The sequence below is a fragment of the Echinops telfairi genome, unplaced genomic scaffold, assembly GCF_000313985.2.
Source record: "Echinops telfairi isolate 266 unplaced genomic scaffold, ASM31398v2 ScPeMD7_25;HRSCAF=90, whole genome shotgun sequence".
In the NCBI taxonomy this organism is placed as follows: domain Eukaryota; kingdom Metazoa; phylum Chordata; class Mammalia; order Afrosoricida; family Tenrecidae; genus Echinops; species Echinops telfairi.
This window is the reverse complement of record NW_022103922.1, coordinates 25,227,949-25,237,010: the sequence shown is the minus strand read 5'-3', so window position 1 is coordinate 25,237,010 and position 9,062 is coordinate 25,227,949.

The following is a 9,062-nucleotide window of genomic DNA, read 5'->3' as shown; positions in this document are numbered from 1 at the left end:
GACTGCAGGAGGAAAGCTGAGTCAGTGAATGTATAAGCATCTCAGCGCTGGCAGGGGTCTCCACACGGCAGCTCCAGCACCCAGGGCTGCATCAGGATAGGTCCATGTGGCTTTTTCTTGGGGATGTCTTACAGGAAGTCAGTCTTGCAAGCTGAAGCAGGGAACTGCTAAGACAGCTGCCCCCTGGTGCGACCATCATAAAGCAAGAGACCCGAGTACTAGAAAGGCGAGACTCACCAAGCCATTTATCCCTCCGCCCTTCAATTAATCCCACATGTGTTTATTGGCCAGGTTGGCACAATTAACTAACTCAAGCACTTATTTTGAATTTCAGAGGGGCTCAGGCTTCCCAGGGATGATAAAGAATATCATTGCATAATAATATTCCATACAATTAATTACCTTGGGATTTAGTGTAATTGTTCTATATTAAAAGCCATGGACATAACTAAATTATTATATTTCTATAATGTTTTGTCCATAACATAAGCTAAGATACTTAGCAAGAAAGAAGCTATGTGCAAAAAAATGTATAAAATCTATTGAGTGTTTTGATTATCTTAAGATTTAATCACTGCCAATAAACAAATCTTACTAGAACATTTTATATAGACAAATGTTGAAAGTGAAATATATTATAAAAGCAATCAACAAAGTAATATTCTGGTTGAGTAGCATTTGTTTAAAATCATTGGTTCAAGAAATACCTACATATGTAGAGTTAGGTGGGAACTGGGCAGTTTTACTGGCAGCTTAAGTTTGTTGTTGTTAAGTACAGTTGTAACTTACCTTACATTAATCACATTTTTCTTTTATGAGATGTCTGGAAAAAGCTGTATGCAGGAGAAGTGATAATTAGAAACTCAACGTACCATTTTGAAGACTAGCATGTGAGTGCCTGGATTTCAAAGGCGTCTCCTAAATATGATGAAAAGATGAGCAAAATGATTGCTGTGCAGGACTCAAACGTACCACTTTGATTCTATAGATTCTAAGACCAATCTGGCCGGCAGCTGAGTTAAGCTGGATGTCAACTTACTGCACATTTTAAAGAAAATAGAAAATAGACTATAGGATGCAGTGAGCCTACTTTAGGCATAGCTAATACATTCTCTAATTCATTCCAAAAAGATAATACATAAAAGAAAGAAAGCTATAAAATACAACATTCTTCCCCACCCTACCCTAAAAAGGAAAAGGTGGTTGCAGGTCTGTGCCAAGCTGCTCACCCAACTGTATGGCAGGAAGAACTGGAAGCAAATGACAATGAAAAGATAGAAGAGCAAGAAGGTGAGTGCTGATTCAGGTTACCTCCCCAGCCGCAACACAGTGGGACTGAAAGAGGAGAACGCCACAGGGGCATGTTTTACAATATCATGGGCCCCACCCAGGAAGGCAATACATGCAAATCAATCCAGTCAGAATAATAAATTCTCATTTGGGGAGGATTAAGACAGGTTAAGAGATATTAAGAAAGTGATGCTTTTCTGAGTCCAGCAGGTGCATATTGTTTGCTTATTCCTTCAGGAAAGAATATCTCATAGTCAGTTTTTAGAAAGATTTTAGAGAAGGATGCATTACTTTGTAAACCTATTCTTAAAGCCATTGCCTAGAATGAATAACCCTGAGTGGTAAAATGAAAAAAAAGGCTACCAGCCTTTCTTTTTAGTACTTTAACAGTAATGCATTTAAAGCATGCTGGAGACTTCTGATATAGATTCTATCCAGAGATATTTTAAATAAGGAAACATCTCCATCTTTCTATGATTGTGTAGTGGTATAATTTTTCTGGAGAGTATCTGGGGCTACACAGATAAAGCCACCCTTAAAGCCAGCAGATCATCTAATCAAGGCTTCTACCAGGAAGCCCCCCAAAGCAAAAAAACTTACTGCCTGTGGTAGTTACATAATCTGTTGTCAATTTGAGACATAGGAGTGAAGGGGTGGAGTTTACCCCTGCCAATCAGGTTGCAGCTTGATCACCTCATTTGGAGGCATTAAGGCGATAAATACCTTGCTGGAGGCGGGACACACACTCACACCCTGGGAGACATTCCTGTTGAGAAGACACATGGTACTAGGGCTTGGGAGCTGAAGGAGCCATGTGAAGACCCCTGCTGGTACTGAGATGTTCTACTGCCACTGGATCCACAAGACTTTCCACCCACTGTCCTGTGATCTTCTTGCATTTGGCATCATTGCATGCGTCTGAAAAGGAATTTATAGATTGGTATCAGACACGTGGGCTAATATCAGACTTATGGACTTGATCTGGACTGGGCTGGGTTGTTTTCTCAATATTCAAGTGCTCTTGTATATAAAGCACTTTCTTATACATATATGAGTATCTATGAATTTGTTTCTCTAGTCAACCCAGACTCACACACTGCCATTGAGTCAATGTCAACTCAAAGCAACCCTATAAGACAAAGTAGAACTACTCCTGTGAGTTTCTGAGACTGTACTTCTTTACTGGAGTAGAAAACCCCCAAGGAGCTGGTCGCTTGACTTTGTGGATTAAAACTTAATGTGTAACCCCTACACCTGCAGGTCTCCTACTAAAGTTAATTTGGATTATTGGAATACACATGTATCATGTGGTTTGAGCCAAAAGACTTTGTACCTTTTCTTTAAACAAAGAGTCTCTGTTTTATCACAGGATAGTTGTTCGTATTTTGCAACATATCCATTTCCCTTGCTTTATGATTTATTGAGAGTACTATTTTGAGTGTTCCTATTGTTGTTGGTGTGTCATCTAAGCTGAGACACGTAACAATTCTATAGGATAGAGTAAAACATCCTGCAGGGATTTCTAAGCAGTGCATATTTATCAGAGAATATTACCAGAATTTTCCCCACATGGAACACTGGTGAATTTGAACACTAACCCTTAATTACCAGGCCTAGCCATCAATGGCACCACCAGAGGTGCTTCTGGTAGCAGAGGGCACTTAAAACTGTCATTACACCTTTGTTTTGGTGTATGGTGCTTACTGTTTATAGATGTGTGTATCTATGCATATATATACAGATAGATTTCATTTTTCCCTTAACTTTCCAGAAAAATGGGAAATGACTAAGCGCTGTTTTGTTTTTGTTTGGTTCTTTTATTTTTTCATACGCCAAAGGACAAGCTCACAGTTTGAGCAACTATCCTGTAGAATCTGGTCAAAAGGCAGAAAACACAGAATAGAATTTCAAATTTTCAGCAACTCCAAACTTTGTAGAGACTGTGAAGGTTGTAGGAACCCCTTGAAGCTATTGCCCTGAGATCATCTTTAAAACCTTAAACTGAAACGCTCCCCTGAAATCACTTTAGGAATGTTAACTAGTCAGAGACTGGCAAGGGGAAAACAAGTGATGATGAAAGGGAATTGGCAGGATCAACAGAAGAGAGAGGTGGAGACGAGATGTTTCCACACACCCAGCATAAAGGAAGGTAAAGGTTAGAATAAAACGCATTTCCTCCATTAATGGAAAAGACCAGAGATATTGGGGATAATGAAAGGACTGAGAGAAGAAAGACAACATGTTCACATACACCCCACAATGACTAAAAAGACTCTTGAGTTTGGGGTCTGAGAGAAGAACATAGCATGAAGCCTGTGGTATGGAGGTTCCAGGATGCACATATTTAAGAAGAGAAGTTACACTACAGAGAATCAGTTAATAGCAAAAGGCAGCCAAAAAGCCAGTCTGGTGGGAGATCTGCCTTTAGAAAAACATAAGGTTCAGTATCACATTTTGCTAGACTTTGTAGACTAGCTAAGGGCCCTTTGGAATTCTTTCCCAAAGCAAATCCTTCATTAAACTTACTCTTTCTGTTCAAAACTTTTCTCTGACTCTTGTTTGAATTGTGTCCATGCCCCAAAATCTTTCTTGCAAATGGGACAAGAACCAAGGAGTGGAGAGGCTTAAAATGCTGAGGCTCCTCTCAATAGCAAAACTAAACAGTAGTTTAGTTTACTTAAAAACAAACAACTCCCCGATCCCTCAAAAAACTCACTGCCAGCTAGTCAATGCCATCTCTAAGGGGTTTCCAAGATTATAACTGTTTATGGGAGTAGAAAGCCCATTCTTTCTCCCACAGGGCTGCCGGTGATTTTGAACTCCTGACCATGGGGATCACAGTCCAGTACACAGCCACTGCACCACCAGAGCTCCTAATAAAAAATGTCAATCTTGTTCATTAGGCTCTTTGAAAGTTATCTATAAGTTGCCATCCACTATCTTTAGAGTCACTATGAGTCACCACTGACTTCATGGCAGTGTGTTTGGGTTGTATGAAGTCAGCTTTGTAATAGATATAGATTGCATAAGAACCTTAGGGACAGTGGATTTACATTAACATGGGAGGAAAAGCTCAGACAAGGAAGGTTCGAATGGTTACACATGTCAAAGAAGGTGCTCAATGTCACTAGTGCTCTGCTTGCAGAGATATGAATTGGTATATGTTTTACTGAGTGTATTCTTACCAACAATAAAATTAATAATTTAGAAAAAGAAAAGTTCACCTTATAGGTATTTTGCTTGCATGATTTTCCATTTATTTGCAGTTCTGAATAACCTTCCATCATATTCGCTGAGATGAGCGCAAGTATTTGTTCTCCCTTTAATATTGAACTTGGACTCCTGTCTTTTGCAGACAAATGACTTGTTAACATATTGTATTTGATGCACAATTTGCATTTCTGTGAATCAGGGATTAGGTATTGTGTGTAGATTAGGAATAATTTATGTCTAATTAATAATTGATGCTGTTTCCCTATTCTGACTGAGATTTGTTCTGCATAATAGGAGAGAAGCTAGTACTCCCTAGCGATAACAAGAGAAAGTATTTTTCAAGTTCAAATAGGATTAAAAGATTGAAATCCATGGCTGCATGGGCTTTAACCACTTCACTGCTAAATTATTGAACCTCTTGGGTCCCAGAAAACTTCTCACTCTTCTGCCTTCTGCAGTGAGCAAATATATACCCACAACAATGCATTAAGTACCCCCAACCCAAAATTTGGTGACCTCCAGTATCCAGTAAGCACTGACAGATTCAAAAGGAAACCAAGAAATCTCTGGATCAACCAAATAGATTTCCCAGTGCCCAAACACTAAAACTCACTATTTTTAATCAAAGCAATGCCTGTAAATACTCACCGAAAGTTGATTTAGTCTAATGTAACCATTTTGAAAAGTAGGTCGTAAAGGAATTAGTGTTTATTGCATGAATTTCAGGTACTATAGAAGTAGCTCAAGTAAAATATGCCTCCTCCGGTTTCATTCAATTTCCCATCAGTGATGTGCTGCTTACCACAAGGTCAGCAGCTGGAAACCACCAGCCCACACCATAGGAAAAAAAATGGCTTTCCACCACTGTAAAGAATTATAGTCTTGGAAACCCACAGGGGTGATTCAACCTTGCCTTATTGGGTTGCTATGATTTGTAATCAATTCAATGGCAATGAATTTCCATCAGTGATAAATAGTCATTATTTCTAGTCTCCTTAATTTAAAAGGCATGAAAGTTAATTTTTCAAATTAAAGCAGCCAATTAGAAGAAGTGAAAGAAACACTTGAAATGAATCAGGAGGCCTGTCTGTAAGAACAGAAACAAAACTGAAGACAGTCAAGATGGTGTACAAGTAGAATCACATGCCTGGTGCTCTTGTTGTTAGATCAGAAAATTAAGAAGTAAAGAGGCCAATATTGGGAGACTGGGTGTTAAAAATAGATTCCGTGTACTAGGATCTGGTTCAGACCTCGCTCTGCAATTTTCGCCCACAGAACAATTCGAGAGCTAAGCTCTAAGTTCACTGTGACTGCCCACGGGCTCCACTAATCCCTCACCAGGTCCAGTGGGACAACATCCATCATGATGGCATCAACCACCCCTGCCTATGCCCAAGATCCGAGACCTGTAGAGTGCATTAATTTCCCAAGTCTACTGTCTAGAGGTGGTCATAATCCCAGACTCATGGAGAGCCTCTGAGAGCTAGCTATAAGACCTCACACCAGAGTTCCCCTCACTGCTATCCACCCTGCTCCTGCATTCTTGGAATTTGCATCCTCCCTCCCCAGCCAGGAGTGTAGTTACTACATTGGCCAAACCCCTTTGCCCCCTCTCTCAGCTCCTCCCCTGCCAGCATGGGTGACGATAGATAATTAAACAATAATTTGCAGCAATTGAAGAGCCCCTGGGATATTTACCCATGACAGAACTCAGATACCCCAAGTATGCAGAGCTGTGTAGGAGAGAACTAGGAATGACTCAGGAGTACGACTAGGGGAGAATTCAGATCTAGCTGGACTCAAACCCACTAACTAATCTGGTCCCCCTTCCTTGGGGGACATCATGGCTCAGCCCCAAAACCCAGGCATCCCATAAGCCCATTAATATATATATATATATATATATATATATATATATATATATATATATATATATATATAATTTGAAAAAAAAAACCACCTTACAATTCCAGGCTGTGTTACTTTTTGTAACTTTGAGTGTAAGCTGCCCAAAACCTGGTTTATTAGCATAATATTAACATAACAAGACTGGCAGAACTCTAATCCACAGAGCACAGCCTAGGATTTAACATAAAAAAAAAACTAAAAAAAACCCACCCCAGGAAAAGCCAGGTACTGAAAGCCACAGGCCTAGTCAAAATCTGGCTCTAACAATTTTGGGCTCCACAGAGAGTCTTTAAAAGTCAGTAAATTGTGGCCAGACAATACGGACCAGGCCCATGCCCATACTACAGGCCTCCCCCAACCTGGCCCAGTGGCATACCTACAATTGTTGGCTTCAGCCAACCCACCACTGCTGATGGCCACAGAGTCAACCATGGCACCTCCTCTACACAGCGGTTTGACTCACCACTAGAGTAGGCCAGAGGTAGTCCCTGAAACCACTCTTACTAGTAACACAGAGAAAGAGCTCAGGGCCCTTTGGTCTCCCAGGGACATGAGGCCAGTTATTCCTAAAGAACACAGCAGCGTACTTAACTCCCTCAACAAGAAAAGAAGAAAAACAAAACGCAACAGTGGGAGAAGTCTTAAATGTAATGATGCTCATAGAAGAAACAGACATTGTTCTGCAACAAAAAGAAATGTTCAGAATGCTGCTTGGAATAATACAGGAGGTCAGGGAAGCAACACAGAATAAGGATGCAATGATAGAAGGGATGAAGTCCACGCACCAAAAGGATATACAAGAACTAATGGATGAGGTAATAGAAGCAAAACACAAGATAATGGACCTCACCAATGGACTAGAAGAGGCAGAGAATCATACCAGTGATATCCAGGAAAATCAGGCAGACTTCAGCAAAGGAGAAAGACAAACAAGATAATCAAAGAAATGGAAGCAAACTTGAGAACAATGACAGATGCCATGAAGAGGAATATTAGAATAATTGGTTTTCCAGAACAAGGCACAATTAAGAATTCAACAGCTAAATTAACAAGGAAATTCATAGAAGCAAACTTCCCCATCTTAACGAATGAGAATCAGACATTAACACAGGAAACAGAGAGGACTCCAATTAGACTGAATCCTAGGAAGAACTCACCATGGCACATAATAGTTAAATTATTCGACTTCAAGGAAAAAGGGAACATTTTAAGAGCATTTAGAGAAAAAAAGGCAGTTACGTACAATGGTGCTTAGGTAAGAATATGCTCAGCCCTATCTGAAGAAATCATAAAGAGGAGGCAAGAGTGGAATAACATTTTCTGAAAGATGAAAGAAAATGCCAAACCAAGAAATCCTCTACCCTGCCAAACAGTCTATTAAGATAAACTGTGAGGTAAGAGTCTCCCCGGGCAAGGAAAAATTCAAATATTACACCATAAGACACCCAACCCTGTGGAAAATTCTTGCTGATTTACTGTAGTTAGAAGACCAACATCCACCAAGCACAAGCAGGAGACCACCATATAGCAAAACTCCATCCAATAGTGGACGTGCTGAAAACAACTACCAAGGTGACATTTCCTCAGAGGAAAAAGAAGGCAAGAATGAAGCCCCTCACATAAACACAATACACTGATACAAAGGGAGAGAGGAAAACACCCAACACAAAAGGCATGACAGCAATGAATCAACAAATGGTGGTAAGAATTCTGAATGTCAGTGGCATAAACTCACCCGTTAAAAGAAAAAGATTAGCATACTGGCTCAGAAAAAAATAACCCATCAATCTGTTGCCTGCAAGCTCACAGACAAAAATAAACTAAGAATAAAAAGCTAGTAGAAAATATACCGGGCAAAGGGCAACTTAAAAATGCATGGGTTACAATCCTAATTTCCAACAAAATTGACTTCAAGGTAGAAACCATAACATGAGAAAAGGATGGATACTCTACAGTGGTCAAAGGATCAATAAACCAGGAACCAGTAAGCATAATAAATATATACACACCTAAGGAAAGACCCTTGATAATCATCAAACTATTCAAAGGATGAAAAGAGAAATCACAGACTCAACAATCATAGAATGTAGATTTAATACAATACTATCAGAGAAAGATTGATCACTGGAGAATAAGCTCAGCAAGAAGGCTACTGGACCTGATAAACATTTATAGAGCTCTCCATACAAATGCAAAAAAAAAATCATCACATTCTTTTCTAGTACACTTGGCTCATTTTTGAAAATAGCCCACAGGCTGGGACACAAGTCGAGCCTGAGTAAATTCAAACACATAGAGATTACACAGATGTCCTTCTTGGACCATCATGCCATAAAGCTGGAGATCAACAAAAGGATGACCAGGAAAACAAGGGCAAACAACTGGAGGATGAATAATGATCTGTGGGGGAGCGGGGAGGTAGGGGGTGGGGGAAAGAATAATGATCTGTGACACAAATGTATACTGACCCAGATTAGAGAGGAAATTAGGAAGTTTTTAAAAACTAACGAGAATGAGAATACAATGTACTAAAACCTATGGGATAAAATAAGAACAGTCAGTGGCTTGATGTTGTTGCTGTTTTGTTGTACATTGTTGCTTGGTTTTGCTCTGTCTTGTTTTTGTGCATGTTGTTGTCTCCACAGGTCTGT